This window comes from Dermacentor albipictus, chromosome 1 (genome assembly GCF_038994185.2).
Source record: "Dermacentor albipictus isolate Rhodes 1998 colony chromosome 1, USDA_Dalb.pri_finalv2, whole genome shotgun sequence".
Lineage (NCBI taxonomy): Eukaryota > Metazoa > Arthropoda > Arachnida > Ixodida > Ixodidae > Dermacentor > Dermacentor albipictus.
The window spans coordinates 496966646-496988278 of NC_091821.1; the positions used below are offsets into that span (position 1 = coordinate 496966646).

A 21633-nucleotide genomic window follows, 5' to 3' on the forward strand; every position below is an offset into this window, starting at 1 on the left:
CACGCACGCTTACGACCCACACGCACAACTACACATTTTACACAAAAAAACGTTAGCTAACATGCTTTACGTAACAGTAAACAATGCTAACCAGCCAGGTGTATGCTACGTGTGTCACATGAGATTGATGAGACGCGCATGGTTCTGGACAATGTTTATAACAGAGGTCGGAAGGGTGGCGAGACAACGAGTATCTATGTACCAATCTACTGAAAAGTTACTGGACTTAGGCACAAAATGTGTCGCTATATAAAGAGCTTCATACAAATAATTATCGATGAATTCTGAGCCATTGCGTCGATCAGGCTGCGCATATTTAATGGAAGATCTTGCAAGAACCCCCCTACACCGGAACGAATACCCACATCGTATAATTGTCACGTTTGTGTAGGTTTAACCCTGCTACACGACTGATACTGTTACAGCTCGCTGTGTCGCATTTCTCGGCAGGTCTTCATGCAAGCGCAGTGTCAACACAGTTAAAAAAAACAATAACCGAACGACTTGTTTATTATAGGGCACTAAGCCGCATTTTCTTAAAGAGAAGTCGATTGTCCGTAAGATACTACAAAAGGCGTGTGCTTTCCCCGCCGTTCACTTTAAAACCGTGTTTGGTTGCACTAAAAGAATGCCGATGAGCGCAAAATGGCCTCTTCCTCCAGGAAAGTGCGGAACGCCCACCATTGTGTTCAGACGTTTTCGCTTGCTTTGAACCCCCTAACGAGTGCCGTAAGTGAAAGCAAGGCAAATGTCGAAGCGCCCCTCGCTTCTCGTCCCCCTCCTCCCCCATCCGTTCATTTCCTACAATGCAGTTTCTCCGCCGATGCGTGACAACGGGCGCCGTTTTAACGCGCACCCCGGTGAGCCGGTGGACAGAAATATCCGGAACAAAATCCCGCCGCTTGGACCATTCCCTTCACGAAATTTCCGGTTCTAGTGTTCTGGCCTGCACACATACTTCCGGTACCCTATTCGAGCGCTTGGGTGCCTCGCTGCTTTCGGGTGCTGTGATAGGCTGCTTTTCGCCCATATCGTCATTTCCTAGAGTTTCTTTGTCCTCTTCCGTTGGATGCCGAAATGCGGCCCATGCGAGAGCGTTATTTCTTACTGCCTGTTTTGCAAAAGTTTTCGTGGTTTCCTTAGCCTTACCATATCGGCATGCACTAACAATTACCCCCTTCACTAGCCCCAAAAATTCTTTTCAATACTCATTTTTTCCCAGGATCGTAACTGAATGGAATCAGCTGTCCAATGCTGTGGTGTTGCAGCCACCCCTGAACTTGTTTATGTCCCATATTGCGTAATTTTCTTATTTTTCGCTCTGTTACATTTGCATTTGCAGTAGATGCATTGATTCAGTTGTACTCGAAGCGTACCTTTTATTTCATGATATCTGTATAGTGATTTTACTAGTACATGTAATTTTTCTTTTGTTTGCCCTGCTAATCATGCCATAATGATACATCCCCATCCTGCAAAAATCCCGTAACGGGATTGCAGTATTTGTAACTAGATAAATAAATAAATAAATAAATAAATAAATAAATAAATAAATAAATAAATAAAAATAAATAAGTAATACACGTTGTTTGCGACCGCTATGACAGCATATCCAGCTTTGCATTTGACTTGTATATTTTATGTGCTTGTGCATTAAAAATTACGGTGAAAAGGGTGACATAAGGCAACATGGCAACGTCTTAGTTCTGACAACTGCATAATTCTTCTGTGCAGAAAATCCATAAAATGCACTAGAATAAATAAAGGCGACAAAGGCCAGGAGGAAAGGAAGCAATTCTTGCTCAAGCAAAGGCGAATAACACGGGTAAAGCTAACAACTGCGATAGCAGTGTGGAAACGTGCATTTTCCTCATATTCGCATATGATACTAAGCATCGCTTATTACAGTTAAAACTCGACCTAACGAAACCCGATTATACGAAGTTCCCGATCTAACAAATAAATTTTCATTACCCGGCAAGTACCCATAGGGTTCAATGTTATCATCAACCTGAATTAACGAAACTAACTTGGCCGAAGTTGATTTAACGAAGACTTTTTCCAGAAATAAATGAGCGGTAATTTCTAATTTTGACAAAGACGTACTTTTCTTCGAGCGTGCACTCTAAAGCTAACGCGTTAAAACATGTAGGGGCCCTAGTCACGGCCATAGCTTTATTTTGACTAGGCTGCACATCGCGCCCATGCACGGAACTGCGGACTAAATACCGTCTTGGTGGGGCGCCGGTGGTTGTTTTTGTTATTTCACGATTCATGCAACACATGGCTGGATTAGCAGCAAATACGATGCCGCAATAGCTTTTGCGCGCCGCTACATCACAATTATAGATTTGAATGGACCGAAACATTCCTTTCTCGATTTTCCAAACTTCAAGATTTGACGATATAATTCGAGCGCGGTATCACTTCCTTAAATCGAGTTTCAACTTACATTACCTCAAACACGGCATGCGTTGATCATGCATCTACATGTTCCTCTTCCGGAAGTTCTCATATGGCAGATTTCAATGCCCATAAAAACACACGTCTCGGCCGAGTGAGAAGAGTCTATGTTTACACATTTCCGCGTCAGGCGGAAAACAAATATTTAGCGCAGAAGCGGCAGTAATTATTAACCTTCAAATATAGAAAGTTCGCAGAGTGTCAAATTTTCGGGCGATCTCAACCTCTATTTTGTCATAACGTTTTTGTTACACACAGCTTTCTAGCTTTACTCCTGATCCTCAGGACAATGTTGTGACTTCTGGACTAATTCGATAATTTTAGTCTTGGTGAATGCGTTTGATAACGTTAACCAAACACCGTGTGTGATCTCGTAAACTAAGTCTACTAAATATTGAATAAGGTATTATGAACTCAATTGTGGTATCTTAACGATGGTGTTACGCTCAGCTTGTTGACTAACACTTTCGTGAAGTGAGCAGGCACTTATTTTGACAAGTCATCATTTACAACAGTCACCATTTACACATCACTGAAAGTAGATTGTGTCTTGGTTAAGATAGCTTTCAGATTGCTTAAAAGCAACCATTTAAATACATTTAAATACATTTATATTTTCATAATGCTACCCCATTTCTTCTGATTTAATGTTGAAAATGCATGGAACTTCAGCACTGACATGGGCTGATGCTGATAGAAGCACATACAATAATATCAGCCTGTAGAAGTGGGTCTAGGAACTGTTTAGCTCACAATACTTTGAGGAATACGGACCCTGATGCTCGGTTCTATGTTACCATGTACACGCACCCAACAAGTAGAATAAACGGCACAAAAATGACGGTTATGGGTATATGAGCCTTTGACAAAACACACACGGTGCAAACTGCCAAATATATTTCATTAATCCCTCGTGGTGCCGCACAGCGAGATGGGACCACGAGGGTTCAGATGTCGACAGTTCGGCGAACGACTTCGTGAGATCGCCGACTGCATCGGCACCCCTTAATAAAGACCCGACAACCTTCGCGTTCGCCGTCCCCGGGCCATTATATCTTGCCACAGCACCGACCGTACACTGGCTCTTTATTAGGCTGGTATCTTAGCCACTAACCTAAAAACTGCCAGCAGCAACTGATGGAGGTGCGGTTGCTATTCGTCGACATGCCGTAGGTCCCCCACCGCTAACGAAGTTTGAAGGTACGCCTGCAGAACTTCGCAACGAACCGATGCCATCCAGATAACACCTGAAGAAGGTATGACGACGACACAAAACAGCAGCGGGACAACGCTATGCAGCCGTGACCCTATGCCACACCCTAACTGCAATGCAAAACATAAAACCACCGACCTCGACGTGCTTCTCGGCGTGCACAATGTCGCCGCTCTAGTGGGCACAGGAGCCGACTACTTCGTGATCCGTGGATCCTTCACCGCCAAGTTGAACAAGGTCATGACTGCGTAGGACGGCCCCTAAATCCGCACAGCTAGAGGTTACCTAATAACGCCGAGTGGAACCTGCAAGGCACGATACACAGTTCGTGACTGGACTTGCACTGCTTCCTTCATTATCCTCTCAGCAATGCTCACGAGACGTAATTCTATGGTCGGGCTTTCTGTGCCAAAGCGACACACTCATCCAATTGAAGTCTAGCGTGCGGTGATATTTGAACGTCAGTCAGCAGTGCGGGCAAACACGAGAAATGACAGACAGGCACATCGCAGAACTGGAAGCGTCATATATGCACAACTGTCCTGCGCAAAACGCCATTAGCTATCCTCCCTCAACTCCGCATGATTTCCCATCTAATAGAGCACGATGCACGTCGTCAGCCATGTAAACTCGCCGATCACACTGCAGGAGTGTCCACACTTCAAATGACTGAGGGTGGCCGGCCCTCAGCCAGCAAGGCTTCGGTTTAAGTACTATGCAGTTGGCGAAAAACCAGTCCGCTGTCACTGTAACAACGTTCTAATTCATTCATATGCTGGAACGGCCACACAATCAGCCCGCAGTATATACCTAACAAGCACTTTAGGTAATAAGCAAAGTTTATCTCCCATTTCATATTAGGTTTGAATACAGAAGGCAAAGCCAAGGAGGATGTTTCCCTTTAATGACCGCGAAGGACCATAAGGCACAGTCTCAGCCAATCGAGAAGAAAACAATCACAAATGAAAGTGACCATGTCATTCCCAGTATAAAGCTAACAGACAATGAAACCGTGGAAAGCATTTGGGAAATTAGCTGTGCTTGAAAGTAAATAGTAAACATAATAAAGAAAGCGAAACGAAACCAGGCGAAAAAATAACGTGTTACCGGTCGGAGCCGAACCCACAACTTCCCCATTACGCGTGCGTTGCACTACCACTACTGCTACGGTGACTACAACCAAGTAAACCACCCACTAACTTGGGTATTTGTACACACTAAACATTTTAACACCCTTAAGGGTGTAAATCAGTTTGTCGCCAGACGAACACCCTAAGGGTGCTGTTGTCTACACCCTACAGTTGGGGTGCCACTATAGCACCCTAAAGGAAGGGTGTCCAGCAAAATAAATTTAGGGTGTAAGGCTGCTCATCCAAATTAACACCCATCTGTGTGGGTGTTGGAAGGGTGTAGACCCTTTTATTTCTAGCGTGTATGGAAGGCAGATTCGGCAGTACACGCCTTCAATTACTACTATGTACAGCGATCCACGCGCAACTACTGCGTGTGCCAGAAGGTTCAAGTTCGGCTACAAAACGCACTGTCGAACAGCCGGCCTTGAAGCTTCGATGGGCATACACAACACCTATACGTGTGGATCACATTACATATTAGTAATTCATGGTGTATATTGGAAAACCTGTCTTCGCTGCACAAATACAACCTAGCAAACTTGGACACTTTTGAGCATGTATATCAACACCAAGGTTACCACGATTTCCATATCCAAATAACATGCAACACAGACTGGTAAGATATATGCTGCATTTTCAAGAAAATGCAAATATATTTATTGCATGCTGCAATACAGAGTACAACATATACATAAATCACATGAAATATAATCATGCACAATCACCAAACACATCGGTAAGTACAAGAACATGTACATTCCCCACAAAGGTACCTAAAATATATGTATTGATCAAATCTGTTATTAGAGAAGAAACTATGTATAGCGGCACTGAAAGAGCCTGGGTTGATTCGCAGTGTTTTGGGCCACATAAAGGAATAAATTTTTAGTATTAGGCTCCAGTGAACGAAAATTCAAGTTTTGATGCCTTAAAAAAAGGCATATTGCAAAGGTGAATTAGGGAAGCAATTGAAATGCAGAGCAAACGCACAAGAAAGACACCTGTTATTTTGTACACTAATGTAATCGCAAAGCATTATGAAAAGTTTGGAAAGTCGATGTAAAGCATAACTGGCCAACATTTTTCAGACTGAAAGAATACTTTCCAAGCATAGACATGCTTTAAGTGAGGTTTATGCCAGGAGCCTTATTGCTAATTTTCTATTTCCAACAAGATTACTTGAGCACAAAAAATACGTAGAATTTTTTAGCGCCTACGTAGTTTGTCCTCTTTTGTGAAATGAGGGTTCTCTGGGCTAAAGGTGCTGTGTAGCGGTTTTTCTAACTACAATACCAGTTTCTATAAATTTTTCTTTTGTAACTCTAAGGCACTGGTACATATACAATATGTAGTTTGAAAATAGGTTCTTTGCTTACTATAAATTAAAAGAGTGCATATTCCACATCTACTAGTGCCTGGGTGCAAAGTGCAGCAGGAGGCCTGATAAAAACAAACCACTGTTGATTAAACGATTTTGCTGAGCACAAAATGTGGACAGTGTTTTAAAATACATAGTAAATTTCTAAATTATTTGCACTTAGATGCAGTAATTCAAGATTAAGGCATGCTATAGCATGTGAGCATGCAAATTAGCAAATATGGTTTAATAAATTAGCCATACTCTGGGTACTAAAAGAACACAGGCATAGGCAGTCATGCAAAAGTTCAAGTTAGATATCACACTGTTAACATTTGCCAGCAAATGGTCATATCAAACATTATAATTATACTGAACAAGGGTAGTTCCTTGGGATAGTTTGCAATTAATAAGATAAAATTACGTACAGCTTGAATGACAGGAACTGCGAGAGATGACAGACTGCGCTGACTTCAAACAATATTTAATTACGTTGCCACATCGAGTATATTTGCACAAAAGCGGGCATGCGCAGAATATGAGTCACAAGGGGTGTCTAACAGCAAGTGACTGTACTAAGAACATCGTCCTTTGAAAAAAATAAACATTAGAATTTCTATCTGTTGAGATACAAGACTTCACTAGGGGTCAGCACGATAGAGGGGTCACTAACGCACACACTAACCAGTTTTCTAGTGAAATCTGCTTCTATAGTTTCCTGGATGACCTGTCTCACTAAAGCTTCCGTACCTTCAAAGAGGGGCATGCAGCCGCAGTCCCAGCAATGGATGCCGAAGTGGCCTTGAACAGTGTTATGGACGTTGTTATCGTGCTCTCCTAAATGATTGTTTAGGCGCCTGCCTGTCTGTCCAACAAAGTCAAATGAGATATTGTGAAGCTTTGCCTCCTTAACAGCCTCAATAAATCTTGCTCACAAGAGATGCAACATAGCGTTGCTGCACAGGCTGATTGCCTTTCTTGGGTTGGCTACCCTTTGGCCTTAATTTCAGCCATAGCGGAACAGCTTCTGAAGTGCACAAAACATGATGAGCACGCTCGGTCAAGGAACCAGCCGGTTGAAAGACACAGGTTTGCAGTGCTACCGTATGTTCATGATGTCTCCCATAGGCTAAAAAAGATTAGGGGACCTGCAGAAATCACAGTCCTTTTCTCAGCCCCGGAAAAGCTGGCAAGGCTCTGTAAGTGTGTAAACGCGCCTAAATCACGTCAGAGTTGTTGCTCTGCCGAGCACAGAAAACGTTTTGCGATGTGTGCAATGAATGTGGTTTCCCAAATTCCCATTTTGAGGCAGTAAATATATTGGACAGATAGGCATGCACCTAAATGATCGTTTAAGAGAGCACTATAACAACGTCCATAACACTGTTCAAGGCCACTTGGGCATTCATTGCCGGGACTGCGGCTGCATGCCCCTCTTTAAGATACCGAAGTTTTAGCAAGACACAGCTCACCCGGTAAATTATTGAAGCTGATTTCACCAGAAAACTGGGTAGTGTGTGCGTTAGTGCCCCCTCTATCACGCTGACCCCTAGTGAAATTTTGTATCTAAACAGATAGAAATTGTGATGTTTTTTTTTTTCAAGTGACCATGTTCTTTTTACAATGACTTGCTGTTAGAACACCCCTTGTGTCTGGCTTTCATTTTCTGCGCATGACCCCTCTGTGTATACACATACGATGTGGCAACGCAATAAAATATTGTTGAAAGTCAGTGGAGTGTGTCTCTCGCAGTCCTTGTCCTTCACGCTGTACGTCATTTTTTATACTGAATAGCCAATATTGATTCAAAATTAGAAAAATATAGTACACATCTGAGCTGCAAAAATGCAAGTGATGCAGCAAATGGCCTTTAGCTTTCCAAAAGAAAAAGAAATGTTCACGGTTAACCACGAGGTGCAGGGACTCCATTCTCTGAGCATCTTGACCAATAAATGCAGCGCATGGCATTGCTGGAATCTTGCAGCCTGCATTAGCAAAATAAGAAGAGAATCATGAGAATTCAGTCCGTGCAATTACACATGTACTTTGCGGAAAATTTGATAAAGCAACAAGCTCCTCAAAGTAACAAACTTAATGTGACTGGACAGAATGCACCACTCAGGCAACTGGGCAAGACAAGTGAAAGGTAGAAGTTTCTATTTTGCAAATTAAGGAATGGCATGTTACTGTGAATGCTAAACCACTGTGTCATTGTGAACACAAGGCACATACAGCAGCAAAAACATAAATTTACAGTAGCCTTTTCACCATAGAAAATAAGAGTGAATAAAGTTTAAAGACTACCAATGACATCTCTCAACAAGACATTTGTCCAAGAGTGTGTATGTTACCTTAATACAAAATTGACATTATGAAATCTGCAATATATCTGCATTACACTTTATAAGTGCTGCAGGTGAGAAGCTTACGGGATATTGCACATTAAGAGTGAAATGCACAAGGCATTAAAAAATGACTGTTTTTACACAACATTATTACACTAGGAGACAAAGAGAACTGTTTTACAGAGAGTGCACACAAAATGAAAATGAGGGAATCCCCACTGGCATTCTCATTTGCCCTGCAATACATGCATCCAGCCCAACAATATCCAACTCTCCAATGCGGTTTATTAGACACTTTCTGAATCCTAAAATTTATCATGTATTTCTTATTTACTAATTTAGTAAGAATGGGCATTTTGGCATACTTTCCTCGAAAACTTAGCATGTGTTGTCAACTGTTTTTCTTAGAGCACGCCCCCTTCTTTCAATGGGTTAGCTTGGCAATGCACTGACAAGTAGTATTCCCTTATTTAAGCTTATGATCCTTCCTCATGCTCCCACTTCATGCTCTAAACTGTGATGCCACTCCGATGCAGCTTATGTTAATCTGTGACTATTTACATGGTCCTTCTTTCTGTAGCCTCTCAACTAGAGCCTGAAATTTCTTGTCTCCTAGAACAATCGTCTTTCTTGCCCAAAACATATTGCACGGTTACCCCTCATAGGGGGGAGGGTACTGTATATGAGTTTTCACATATTCAATGAACCTCAGAGACAACCATTTCTCATCCTGTGTTGCTACTATCCGCATGAGTCACAATGGTTGTAAATTGGCTACCTGCCCTCTCTCGCTTAAAAGTACATTTTGCATGTGAAAAATAACCACAAGCATCACTTTTCATTGAATGAGTGCTCCTGTGCATGTTTTTTTTTTCCGTCTGTAATGGCTAAGTTCAACATGGTCAAGTTGTTTGAAAACTGTCTAGCCTCAACCAATACTTTGTGTAGTTTCAAAATTATGATACATTCATTTTTCAAAACTTGTCCCAAATTAAGCATGAGACATTTTCATGATGCAAATGAGGTAAGGTTGTGCTCAGAGACTATGATAGGCCTGCTATATCCTGCAAAACTATGTGAAATGAAATATGCTTGCAATTTTCGTGAGCAGCTAGCTCAGTATAATTAGGCACATTACCTGCGGAAACGTTTTTTTAACGCTCCCGAGAGGTCCTGGTTTCTTGTAATTTCTTCAAATCCCGTGCAGTCTAGATTGCAATCCGGTGCATTTTGATTTTGATATTGTATTCAAAATAAAAACAGCTGAAATAAAATATTAAGGTTTTGATAATTATATGGGAATAAATTAAAGGTAGAAGAGTGTAATGCAATGAGCAAATAACAAGCTCATTGCAGAGAGTAAACAAATATTCCTTTCCTGCAAATAAATTGGTAGCAGGAAGGTCATACGAAATTAGCAGTTAATGCACAATAAAGAATATGATGCTACAATGCCCCGGCATTCTGTGAATATTCTTGCACAAAGAAAATCCTCATTATGAAAGACCATCAAGAAAATGCAAATGTATACTTTGGATCAGCAGTCATACCTGCAGTATGCACTGTACCATCGGCAATATTTACAACCACCGACAACTGCACATCATATCAAGCTTAGGCGGCCAAGGAGCCCGAGTTTTAAATTATAACTTGACTTATTATATTAGACTACACAACTATATCTACTTACAATGTTGTCTTCTCAACCGCTTTCAAGAAGACGTTAACCATCTGTCTGAAGGCGAAAGCAAGTGGCTTGCTCTTGATGGGGGGCGCCAAGGCTGGGCATTGTGAAATCGCTGCTACCATCTGCATGACCTGCGAGAAACAACGCTCTAAGTACAAGATAAACAAATGCTATTAGAGCAAAAGACAAGATCATTGGCAATGAGCCTCGTTTTGGTTTGCACGAGAAAAGCCAAGAATATGGACTTTGTGCTGCTTACTGAAGAAGCAAGCCTCCTTCCAGATGTTGCAGTCATGCATTAAGATTGTCACACAGCTGCATGCTTGTATGCTGCTGTCGCCAGTACGCCAGTATGCTTTGAAGTTTATTATTTCAAGTTAAATTGATTATTGTGTTTTCTTCCAATTCTTGGCAAACAGACCAGCAATGAAATAGCTCACACACATACTCCCTTTTGAGGAGAGAATTCACACACACGCACGCATGCATGGGCGCACACACACACGCGCACACACACACACACGCACACATGCTTCTACCACACGAGCAGCTTCCTGTGCTTGACACACATACATTTTTTTATCCTGTGTCACTCCTACTGCTAAGGCATAAAAAATCCTTTGTGTTACCAACCCCAAACTCCTCAACCTACACCTCCAGCTTAAACACTTTCTCGAGAGCCAGGGCAAGCCTTCTAGCTTCCCCAGTGCTCCAAACTGTAGTTACGAATTTCAATAGGGCTATAGGCGACAGCTCTTGAAGGGCATGCAAATTACCCAGAGACCTAAAGATTATATATGATACCTCTAAAGCACAACACTTCAAATTTTCAATATTCATTAAAGCTCCTGAAGACAATTGCTATATACGTAGAACGTCTCGAATAACCTGCCGCTAACAATTTCAGCGGTTGTCTGCATCAAAAGAAATGTGGGCTAATGGGAAATCCACGTCTTTAAGATCGGAATTATTGTAATGGCGAAACACACTACCAGATTTCCTAATCATTTATTTATGCTCTGGATGTAACGTTCCTTTCACAATAAAAAACAAGGATATCGATTCATTAGGGCATGGGAGGAAAAAGGACGAAGCGTATACTTGGCGCCTTCCCACTGGTCCTCCCGAGAAACGGCGCCTCATACAGCAGTTGTCCAGGGTGGCTTGAAACCAAACTCGGCTTTCAGGCGGGAACACTCGCTGCACCAAATCGGAAGAGTTTTATTGCGAGTAAAACTCTACCGGCCTCATGCAATACATACGCACGCACACAAAACGCATCCACACGCACACACAAGTATACGCACTCTCAAAGCGCAGACACAAAAGCGCGCACGCGCACATTGATGAACACAAACAAGCACACATACATGCATGCAGGCAGACACGCTAACACGTGCACGCACACACATCGACCCACAGACAACACACTCACAAAACACGTACGCACTAGACACGCGCAAACACGCCGGCCCATACAAACCGGCATGTACTGAACGCGCGCGCGCGCACACACACACACACACACACACACACACACACACACACACACACACAAAGCGAGCTGAGCTGAGCGCACACACAAATCAAGCCGAGCGCGAGCACGCGCACACGCACCGACAAAGCGAGCCGATAAAATGCTGAAGGCGTCCGGCAAGCAGCAACAGCAGCACGCGACCGCATCAGGGAGAACCAATACCGCGCCGGTTCCTTCGAAAGGTGGCTAAGCCAGTCCTTTTCTACGCGACGCAAAAGTGGTCGACCACATTTAACTGAAGCGCGAACGACCGCATTACAAGCAGCCGCGCTGAACGCACAAGAGAATCACATCAATGAACATTCAAGCGCTGAGAAACAAAGCGTAACTATGCAGGCGCACCACGCCCGATGTAAATTTGACAAACATTAGTCACACGGGACGGGATCGAGGTAGTTAACTTGCCCTAGTAGGAGTGCAGCTGCTCTTGCTCTTACATTAGCGAATTATGAATTATGCTACGAGATCACAGTGAGATAATTCTAAAGCGAACAAAACAAATACCAAATAAACGGGCACTTGCCTGAAAGTTTCCATCATGCCAGTACTATCGACCGGCACGTTGCAACTTCTCGTTTCAGCCTTCGTGGATCCATCTTCCAGTGCGTACGAACGCTTTGCTTTGAAGTGCGGCACGAGTAATACACAAAGCATGGGCCACATCTTTTTCTACCCCGCGCGCAAAACTAATCACACGTTTAAAATTACTTCGCACAGCGCGCGACGCGAACGCACGCGAAAACGAGCATGATGGCGCAGCTTCCGCCTTCCCGTCCTGCTGCGCGCCGAAGTGATGGTACAGCGTCGGCCGTCACTTCCGGTCGCTTTTCATTGGGCATGGGGCGGCCGCGCAAATTGAACGTTTATTCTGACAGGTTTGCTTGCTCGCATGGCCGCCTGTTTGCTGCTGCTTCGTTGTGGTCTCTAACTAGAGCGGTGAGGCGGGTAGTTGCTACTACGTTTTGTGCCGGGCATTTTATTTTGGGGTGGGGGGCGCAGTCTGTGCTGCATCACTGAGGGTACAGTACACAAATCGGGACCGTGAGCGAGACGATCGGCGCTCTTCTGCTGGTGCAATTAGATTATTCGCTGCGTCCGAACGAAGCAACTTTGCGAGGTCACAGCGTAGTTTCAGCGATATCATGGCTCGATAAAGACGCTCACATCTTGGTCGTGTGACAGCGACGCGTAAACATTCATGAGGAGACTGAAGACTGCGTTTGCAAGTGCGTATGCTCTGGATAAGAAATTACAGCGTTGACGACACCAGCCCTTAATATATAGGCTCAGCCTTACAAGCTGTATTTGAGGGTGCACTTAGAAAGCAGATCAGTAGCTTAGTAAACCTCTGAATGAATTAGGCAAGGTACGTGGAAATTCGGGTTTGAGAACTTCCAACGTGATCTCGCCTCTATAAGTCTTCTTTATGGATTCACCATGCAAATTGTACGTTGATGCCATTGTACAGCAGAGGCTCGTCCAACAGCACGTCCCTGTTTGTTCAGCAATGTATCCAAACAGCTTCTTCCATTTCACCACTTTTTGTTGGGCTATTAAGGGCACCGAAATATTAGTGCAGAATTGCGCAAGTTGCTCTCGTGTTTTCGCTCTGCTACTGCAGTTTTTCTAGAAGTGTTTAATTGCATGTTAATATTCCTGTGAGCACGAAAAATAATGATAATGGAATTGTAAGTGAAAGGGCGTTGTTTTTCTGGATGATACATTTTTGGAGTGGCCGTCATGCCAGTAACATCACAATCCTTGAAGAAATATCGACAGTCACTTAGGAATGGGAAAACTTAATCGCTTCACGCATCTACACTTGCAATTGTCACGTGACCATGATACGTTAGTTCATACATTGTCACGTGTTCTTCACAATTCTACCTTAATCTCCCGTAATCCACCGTGCTATAGTTTGTACGAACCTTAATGCAATTTATTCCACCCTTATTCACATTATTTCACATTATTTACCCATAATTGCTCATACTTAACGTTGTTGTATTTACTACCTTCTGTATCACTACTGACGTCATAAAAGACGGTGATGACTTCACATTTTATTTATTTATTATATACATTCAAGGCCTAGTAGGCACAACAGAAAGAAGTGGTGAAAATATGCAATAATTGCAATGCAGCGCAAAAATAGAAAATCAAATCATACGATAATTTGAACGGCGACCTTGAATTAGTGGTGTCACAAATTGAGACTGTGGAGGCGGGAAGGCGGTTGCGTTCAGTGGCTGTTCTTGGCAAAAAGGAAGAATGGCACATCAATTTTGTGTTGATGGTCGATGCGACACGAGAACTTGGTGTGGTGAAAAGATTTTCTTTACGAGAAGGGTTAAATTAGCATATTCTATGAAAAAGACAGAGACGAAAGTATTTGCGACGTAACCAAAGATCAGGTTCACCTAGTGTTCTTTTCATGGTCGTGACGCTTGAATGAAGTGAATAATTTGAGAGAATAAAGCGGGCGGCGCGGTTCTGAATGCTTTCAAGGGAAATGACAAGATTGGCATGAGCAGGGTCCCGTATGGATTGTTGTTGCGGAGAACGCCACCTTTCCTACCTGAAAGGCCATGAAACGCTTTCGCATTAAAAATGCAATACATACACACATTGCTTAATGCGTGGACGTGTACACGTTACTCAGGTTTATGCATCAATACGTTCAACACCCTTCAGGCGTCGATTTAACACCCTTCTTTGAGCAAAGTCACACCTTATGTGTGGTATCCACCCTTGTGATAGGGTGCTTTGGCCGAAAAGGGTGCTAGAAGGGTGTGGGCATGGGTGTAAATGCCGAAAGCACCCCTATTCACACCCATAAGGGCGTAAAAATGTTTAGTGTGTACTTGCTACATCTAGCCCAAGGAGTGTTCACCATCGCAACTCAGAGCCATGTTAGGAGGATGTAGAAGTTTTGTTTGCCTGATGGCGTAACGTAACACGTGATCTCACAGCAGGCACATGACTAATAAATATCTCTAAGCATGTGATAACATAGTCACATTGTGACGCCTCTGCCTCTGCGTGTGTCACGGCTGACCTTGCAAACTGTCCTTCATCAAAGTGACGTTTCTATATATGGCTTCTCTTACGAACTTGCAATTTTGTACACAGGGTTAGGTGATCTGTTAAATACCTCCTAACTGGCTAAAATACGCGTATGATGTCATCAAGAAATGCGCGACCCAAGTTGTGATTGAGCCTGTCATCCAGCAGAGCGACCCAACTCTACACGTACTAGGCCACGAATAAATCGCATTCCTCTCTCATCTTTAAATTGTCTGGCGCGTGCACGTCATGCCAGATGCTAGCATTCTTCTTTCTTTACGGCTAGCAATTAAATACGTCGTGTAATACCACCCTAGAGAACTGCGCGTTCGGAATTTTACCCGCGGCCCCGGCCCGCGACCACAATGGACCCAGAATAGGCTCGCCGGAGAAACTTAGTATATGGCTGCCTTAAAATTGTCCTCGCTTAATTAATCTATTCCAAAACATTACACAAACAAAAAACAGCACGCAGTTACAATAAAGCATTACGGAAGATTTTTTCCAGAGGAATACTCGTAGAAATAACGTGAAACTATCGACAGAAGTAAAGCCTGGTTTAAGCATTTCTGACAAGGCATTCTTTAAACACTGTTGAGTACACTGCAATGTTTTATACTGAAATAATTATGCACACTTGCAAACTTAGCAACAGTTACACCCTGAGTTGAAGCAGTGGCCGCAATAAGGAGGCTTAGCGTTGGAGTCTGTTTCGTCGTACTGTGCTCTAAAAATACTCGGAGGTGACATGGCACGACGCAGCACACGATACTACTGTTGCGCAGCAACAGAAAACAAGGGCTTTGGTAAACATGTGTGGTTTAGGCAGCAGCGTAACGGGCGTCGCACCTGCATGGTGCACGCGAGAGGACAGACGAAAGATTAAAAATATTTTGGCGTTCGGCAGCACTAGATTTACGTTGAAGTGTAGTGCCCTTTCTGCCGACACGTATGTATGCACCGTGGTGTGGAAAGACCACAGTTAGCAAGCACGCTCATGTGTATACGCGCACAACGCTCATTGTAGAAGCGGGAAGGCGTGTTCCATCTTCTTCCACGTAATAGAAAAAGCTGGAACCCTCTACGCGTGGTTGATGTATGCGAGTCGATACTGTGACAGCACAACCATGGAGGCGCTAGCTTCCCTTCACTGACTCAATCGATATTGCCATAAAATCGCACTTACAACAAGAAATACCTTAAAATAGACATAGGTGTAAAGGCAGCTGAAAGTTCAAAAGCGCATATTCTGCTTGCGGCACGAAGGAATTTTCGGGTTGTAAGTGCACTACAATATCAACCTTTCCGAGCGCAGGGCGAGCAAATTCCCATGAAAAAGTTTTCTCATGAAAAAGGCGGAAACCATTGAAGTGCGCTACATCGACCACAAAGCCATCATCAATGGAGTTCAAGCAAAATAAAAGCGGTAATGTGAGACAATTGCCATAAAATATTGGTATCGTGAAGGGCGAAATACTGCAATCACAAAAAACGGTAACCATCTGACTGTGTAAAAAGCGTCGTGTGCCATATTATTATTCGCGACAACAAACCCTGTTTTTGTGGCAATAAAACAATTGGAACAATGCTTGCAAAAAAAATCCAACAATGAGATTGTACCTTTTTTATTCTGTTTGTCGAAGTAATTAAAAGCCAGATTTTGCAACTCTTCACGTGAGCTTTGCGCAGAATGCCTCAGACTTACAAAGAGCGCCAGCGTGTGCTTGAAAGCCCGACATAGGCTCGTCACTGAACGGGCCCGAGCCTCGCCCTGTCCCGCAACTCCAAGCCCGAGCCCAGCCCAGGCCTGAAGGAGTAAGACCTGGGCCCGTCAAAAATTGTTTTACATCGCACAGCCTAGCTAGTTCGGAACTTTCGCTCCAGCCATGGCTCCTGCAGTGCTCTATGCTGGTCTACCTACGGGATCGGCCGGCATTTTCTGACTGCAGCGCCTCCGGGATCGGCCAACATTTATCAGCCAGACGGGGATACCTCTAAAGCGGATGAAGACCGCCTGCAATGCTATCACATTAGTTGGCAGTTACGCTCGAAGGCCAGGCATCGAAAGCGATGGGAAGGTGCTCGAGCTTATCGAACGGCGTTCGTAACAACACACGGAGGTGACACCGCACGACGCCTCCAACGAGGGAGCTGCTGCTGTACAGCAGGTGTGTCACAAAGCGGGTGCGATGAGGAACAGCGGTGTTACAGGCGTCGCGTTTCGATCAAGCACCAAATGAGACCGACGGAAAATTATCCGCGTTTGTCAGCGCCCATCAAAAGGATCCGATAGATTGAAACTCCGCGGTTACTTAGTGTCTTTGGCGTTACGCTGGTAAGCAAGAATTCGCGTGATCAAGTCGTGGCCGCAGCGGCCGTATCACCATAGGGGCGAAATGCAAGAACGCCCGCCTACCGTGCCTTTGGTGCTCATTAAAGTACCCCAGGTGGTCAAAAATTATTCCGTAGTCCCCCACCCCAATCGTGCCTCGCAATCACTCTAGGCACTTCAAACCCCAGGATGTATTTAATTCGAGGGATATGGCTTGGCAGCTTGTGACGAATTGCGATAATACTAAAGTATGCACCGTGGTTTAGCATACACACTGGTGCTCACCAGGAGCGCAGTCTGTCCTGTCAACGCGCCTGCCGGCAACGGAAGCCAGAACACCACCCCAGCTCCGCCAGAGCCTATTCAAAGGATCATGATGGCGCGCCCACTTTTGCCCACGTATGTGGAGGTCTTGTGACTCCCGATGCGCGGGTCGCGCATCCCCTGTGATTAGCATGATGGCGGCGGCGACGAATGTGCCAACGCGCATTGAGTGTCCGTATAACTTGCTATCGCAATAAAACCGACATATATTCACGAGATAGCGGGATCGAATCCCGGCCACGGCGGGCGCATTGCCGTGGGGGCGAAATGCGAAAGAACGCTTGTACTTAGATTTAACTGCACGTCAAAGAAACCCTGGTGGTCAAAATTCTGTGTTTGAGGGCGAACGAGCAGGCACACCCACGCACGAACACGCCTTTATTCCTATTTCTATTGTCTTTTTGTTGTGTACTATTCTTACATCTGTCTCCCGCGTTTAGTGCCATCGTTTCAGGCTCAAGAGGGAACTATGTTACTATTGGTGACGCGCCGATTCTTACTTTGATTGGGTTTGCCTTTATCTCTGGGAGCAGGCAAATATGTAAAGCCACAAAAGCACGCATCATTGTTTTTCTACTGAAAAAACGCACTTCTTGACAGTGTGAGTGCTGTCGTTCCTATGGCCGTCTGTTTAATTAACTGGTACTTCCGCAGTATTTCTGCTAGAAACATATATACTTCTCCGCATGGTCACTTGAGTGGAGGACACGCAACAACCCTGTCACGTACTGTTGACGTCTCGCACGTCATGAATATCTCGTACATTACGAGTGTTTGTGGCAGTATCAGCCTCACGAGGCTGCAGTTTCATTGCAAGATGACACAGCAAAAATGACAACAGCGAAATAAATCGACAAAAAAATAGTGCCTCAAAAGAGTGCTTGAAGACATAACGACTGCCAGTACGACAACGTAATGTAGACATTGGTGGTTCAAATATTGCGTTTTCTTTCCATTGTATCAGACCTCTAGATGGGTATGAAAGATATTCGCTAGTCCAACTAATCCTATTGTCCAGAGATCCTATTGTCACAACATCATCAGGCTACCCGTATTATGGTTGTAAAAACAAGTAGTTTCTCGGTACGTTGGTATGATTTAGTATATATTATTTTTAACGGTAAAAGAAACAGACACCAGCGAAGGAACACGACCCACACAAGTGCCACTACCAACTCTTTATTGAAAGGAAGATGTGAGACTGAATAATTTTCGCGGATGCGCAATACATACACACGACTACTTGATGAATCACCCGAACAATTAGAGCTAATGTAATGATGGGCATATTGCGGCGCGTATTTCGCAAAACTAGCATGTGTGTGCCTTGCTATTCGCGTGCCCAAATTCTGGGCAAGAACGGGAAGCAAACAGCGCCAGAACTCTTACAAGTTTATTACAGCAAAGCTGTATATGGCTAGCCGATTTGTCCGTCCGTCCATCCGTCTGTCGCTCGCCTGTACGCCGAAAACTTCTCCGGCGTAACCCCACGCGCATGCGCGAAAAAAAAAAGACAGAGAAGGAGTGGCGCGAGATTAGCCAACACCTCCTAAATAGCACAAGACCTGTTTACTCCAATTCATGAGGTCACGCTACCTGGCTCGAAATTTCCGTGAACAAGGCTGGCGTGATAAAGCGGTGATGCCAAAATCATTGTTCCCTACTAGGGAACATCCCCTTTAGATTCTATAGCTGTAGGGCCAGGTAACATGATGCCATGGATCGGAGCGAAAAGGCATTGTAAAATCTAGGTGGTAGTGCATTAGCTGCGCCACTAGTGACGTCGTTGCTCTCCGATGCAGCCGAGCGCACGCGCAGCAGTTTCTTTCCGGCGGCGAAACGGGTAGGCCACGCGTCATGCGTACACCTTAGGAGCAGGCAGCTTTCAATCAGCAACGCCGCGAGCGGAAACCGGCAACGAGCTCGTCTACGCCGTGCCGATGTTGCAGCGCGGGAACAAGAACAGGCTCGTGCAGCCGAGCGCAAGCAGCAGCTGCGTCCCGAGGATTCGGCAGCCTAGCAAGTCACTGTTTAATGAACCGTCTGGATTAACCCAGTGATAAACATGGGGCCGCACGTTTGAGAGTCACTGTTAACGATCTGTACGGAGTGTATGGACGGTGAATCTTTGTACAGAAACTATTGTTCATTCATCTTTCAAAGGAAGCGGTAGAACACGAAATTGAAACGTGTCTTCACAGAAGCTGTTCATTGCACGCGCCGGAGCACTGCGCGAATGTGCCCTAAACCACAGGTGTTTGCACACCATCGAAGCGAAACCGACCGGGTGATTAGTAAATCGCTTCGTGAACTTACAGTCCGCTGCGGGTCGGCAACTGCCTTGTAGGTTTGCTGCGCGCGGGGCGTCCCCTTGGAAAGCGGCGGCCTGCCGCCGAGCCGCCTCCACGAAGGAACAACCATTTTGGTCGGAAGAAGCGAACGTGCGAAGACGTTCTCCTTCACGCTGGCGTGTCTCTCACCGGATGAAAGCGCGATTCACCCTTCCACGTCATTGCCCTTCTGAGCCACCTAGCGCATCAGTTTTCTTAGTTGGTACCATCGCAAGCGAAGCAGGAAGCGGCGGGTAAGCACTGCTGATACATGTTGAAGCTGCACTATATAGGCGACGAGGCGTCACAGGCTAATCGGACGCGAAAGACAAACCATCCGTGGAAACTGCATTGTCACCTCAAGAAGGCCTACACCACCTACACCATAGAGGCAAAGAGCGATTACAGTTGCGATTACAGTTAGGCAGATTAAAGCAGATTACAGATTAAAAGCGATTACAGTTGGGCCCTGCGGCCTACACTTTTAGGCAGTTACACCCTGCCCCTCCTGCCACACAACAATAATCGTTATCTGCCTTGATGCGTTTCCTTTCTTTAACGCTGCGAGTCCGGTAGTTTCCAGTAACGAACGGCACACGTGTTATCAGCATAGCACAGTTTACACCCTTTGGAGTGCCCTTTCTGATAAAGCACGTGCCGTTCGTTACTGGAAAGTTCCGGGCTCGCGGCGTTAAAGAAAGGAAACGCATCAAGGCAGATAGCGATTATTGTTGTGTGGCAAAAGGGGCAAGCCAAAGGGTGTAAACTTTGCTTAAGAGTGTAGCTACTTCACTGCCTCCAGCGCACCGAGCGGCTGGAGAGACCATTAAGTTTGGCTTTGGTGATTTCGGACCCGTGGTGTAATTCTGTTTCAACGCGACAGCGTTAAGGAGCCCGCGTCGCAGAAAAGCCGGTGTCGTCGGCATTGGTGTAGGCGTCAGCGGCGTTGGCCGTGAGCGATAAATCTCGGAAGGCACTTTATAAATAAAACACGTCTTGCAAGATGGGCTGGTGGGAATCGAACCAGGGCCTCTGGGGTGTGTGACGGAGACGCTACCACTCAGCCACGAATTCGATCGTTCAGAGCGGGACAAAATCGCCTCTAGTGAATACGGTGTTGCATAGAAACGTGCCGTAGAAAGTTTTACTGTGGTGTATATCGGTAATTATGACCATGTAAATTACAGAAGTCGCAGTTTCACGAGTAGCGAATTACGTTTCCGCTACATTTCTTCTGCGCTCTGGGCACATGCAGAGCCATCTTGCGGCAAACACAAAAGACTCCCTACTCGCAATGTACGGCGCTGCCCCGAGACGTGGCGTGCCACTCGACCCAAGATCGCGTCCGCCTTCATGGCGCATCGAGGCCCGGCTGTTCGTGCCGATCGCGACGTTTGGCTCGCGTAGATCGTTTGAGTAGGCGGTGCGAACGGGGTGCGATAACGCTATCGCGTTCCACTCTTGAAGGCGAAGCTTAAGCGTCCTCCAGTTTTTGGTTTCGATAGCGATGCTCTCGATACTGGTTTAGCTTTGGCTGTTAAGATATTGAACTATGTCATCTGTAGTGGAGCTTATGATCTTTCATTCATATTTAACCACGCACTACATACAGACGTAAAAAAGCTCGCAGATCGCAAACTTTTTAGGGGAAAAACCATCAAGCTTCTAGAAGAAACCAAGCAAGGCTGAATTAGCTCATGCATATTGGAAATATAATGCGATCCGAGCTGTTTTCATTGCAACTTTTTGCCGTTTTTGAGCAGCTTTTCTCAGCTGTACACAATACGAAGCACTGGTACAACACAAAAACAAAATTTGTTCTTGTTAACATGGGGAATCGCCAAGA

General features: G+C 44.9%; 1 protein-coding gene and 1 long non-coding RNA gene across 10 annotated transcripts in view; both read right to left on the minus strand.

Moving 5' to 3' along the window:
- Positions 1-21633, minus strand: part of LOC135908811 (uncharacterized) — a 683451-nt gene that overhangs the window by 618299 nt on the left and 43519 nt on the right. For 5 of the 8 annotated variants that reach the window (XR_010566433.1, XR_010566432.1, XM_065440642.2 and 2 more), the window contains exon 2: positions 3815-3981. The exons of the other annotated variants lie outside the window; for them this stretch is intronic. The gene's annotated coding sequence lies outside the window, so the exon portion shown is untranslated. The remainder of the gene's footprint in view (positions 1-3814; positions 3982-21633) is intronic. 8 annotated transcript variants of the gene reach the window in all.
- On the minus strand, positions 7664-12500 carry LOC135908826 (uncharacterized). 2 transcript variants are annotated; one of them, XR_010566454.2, is made up of 4 exons: positions 12259-12500; positions 11300-11398; positions 10202-10329; positions 7664-8151 (listed from the first exon to the last, which is right to left on the minus strand). It is a non-coding gene; the product is annotated as an uncharacterized lncRNA (long non-coding RNA). The 2 variants fall into 2 exon arrangements; XR_011514451.1 differs by lacking the exon at positions 11300-11398 and having other exon boundaries at positions 7665-8151.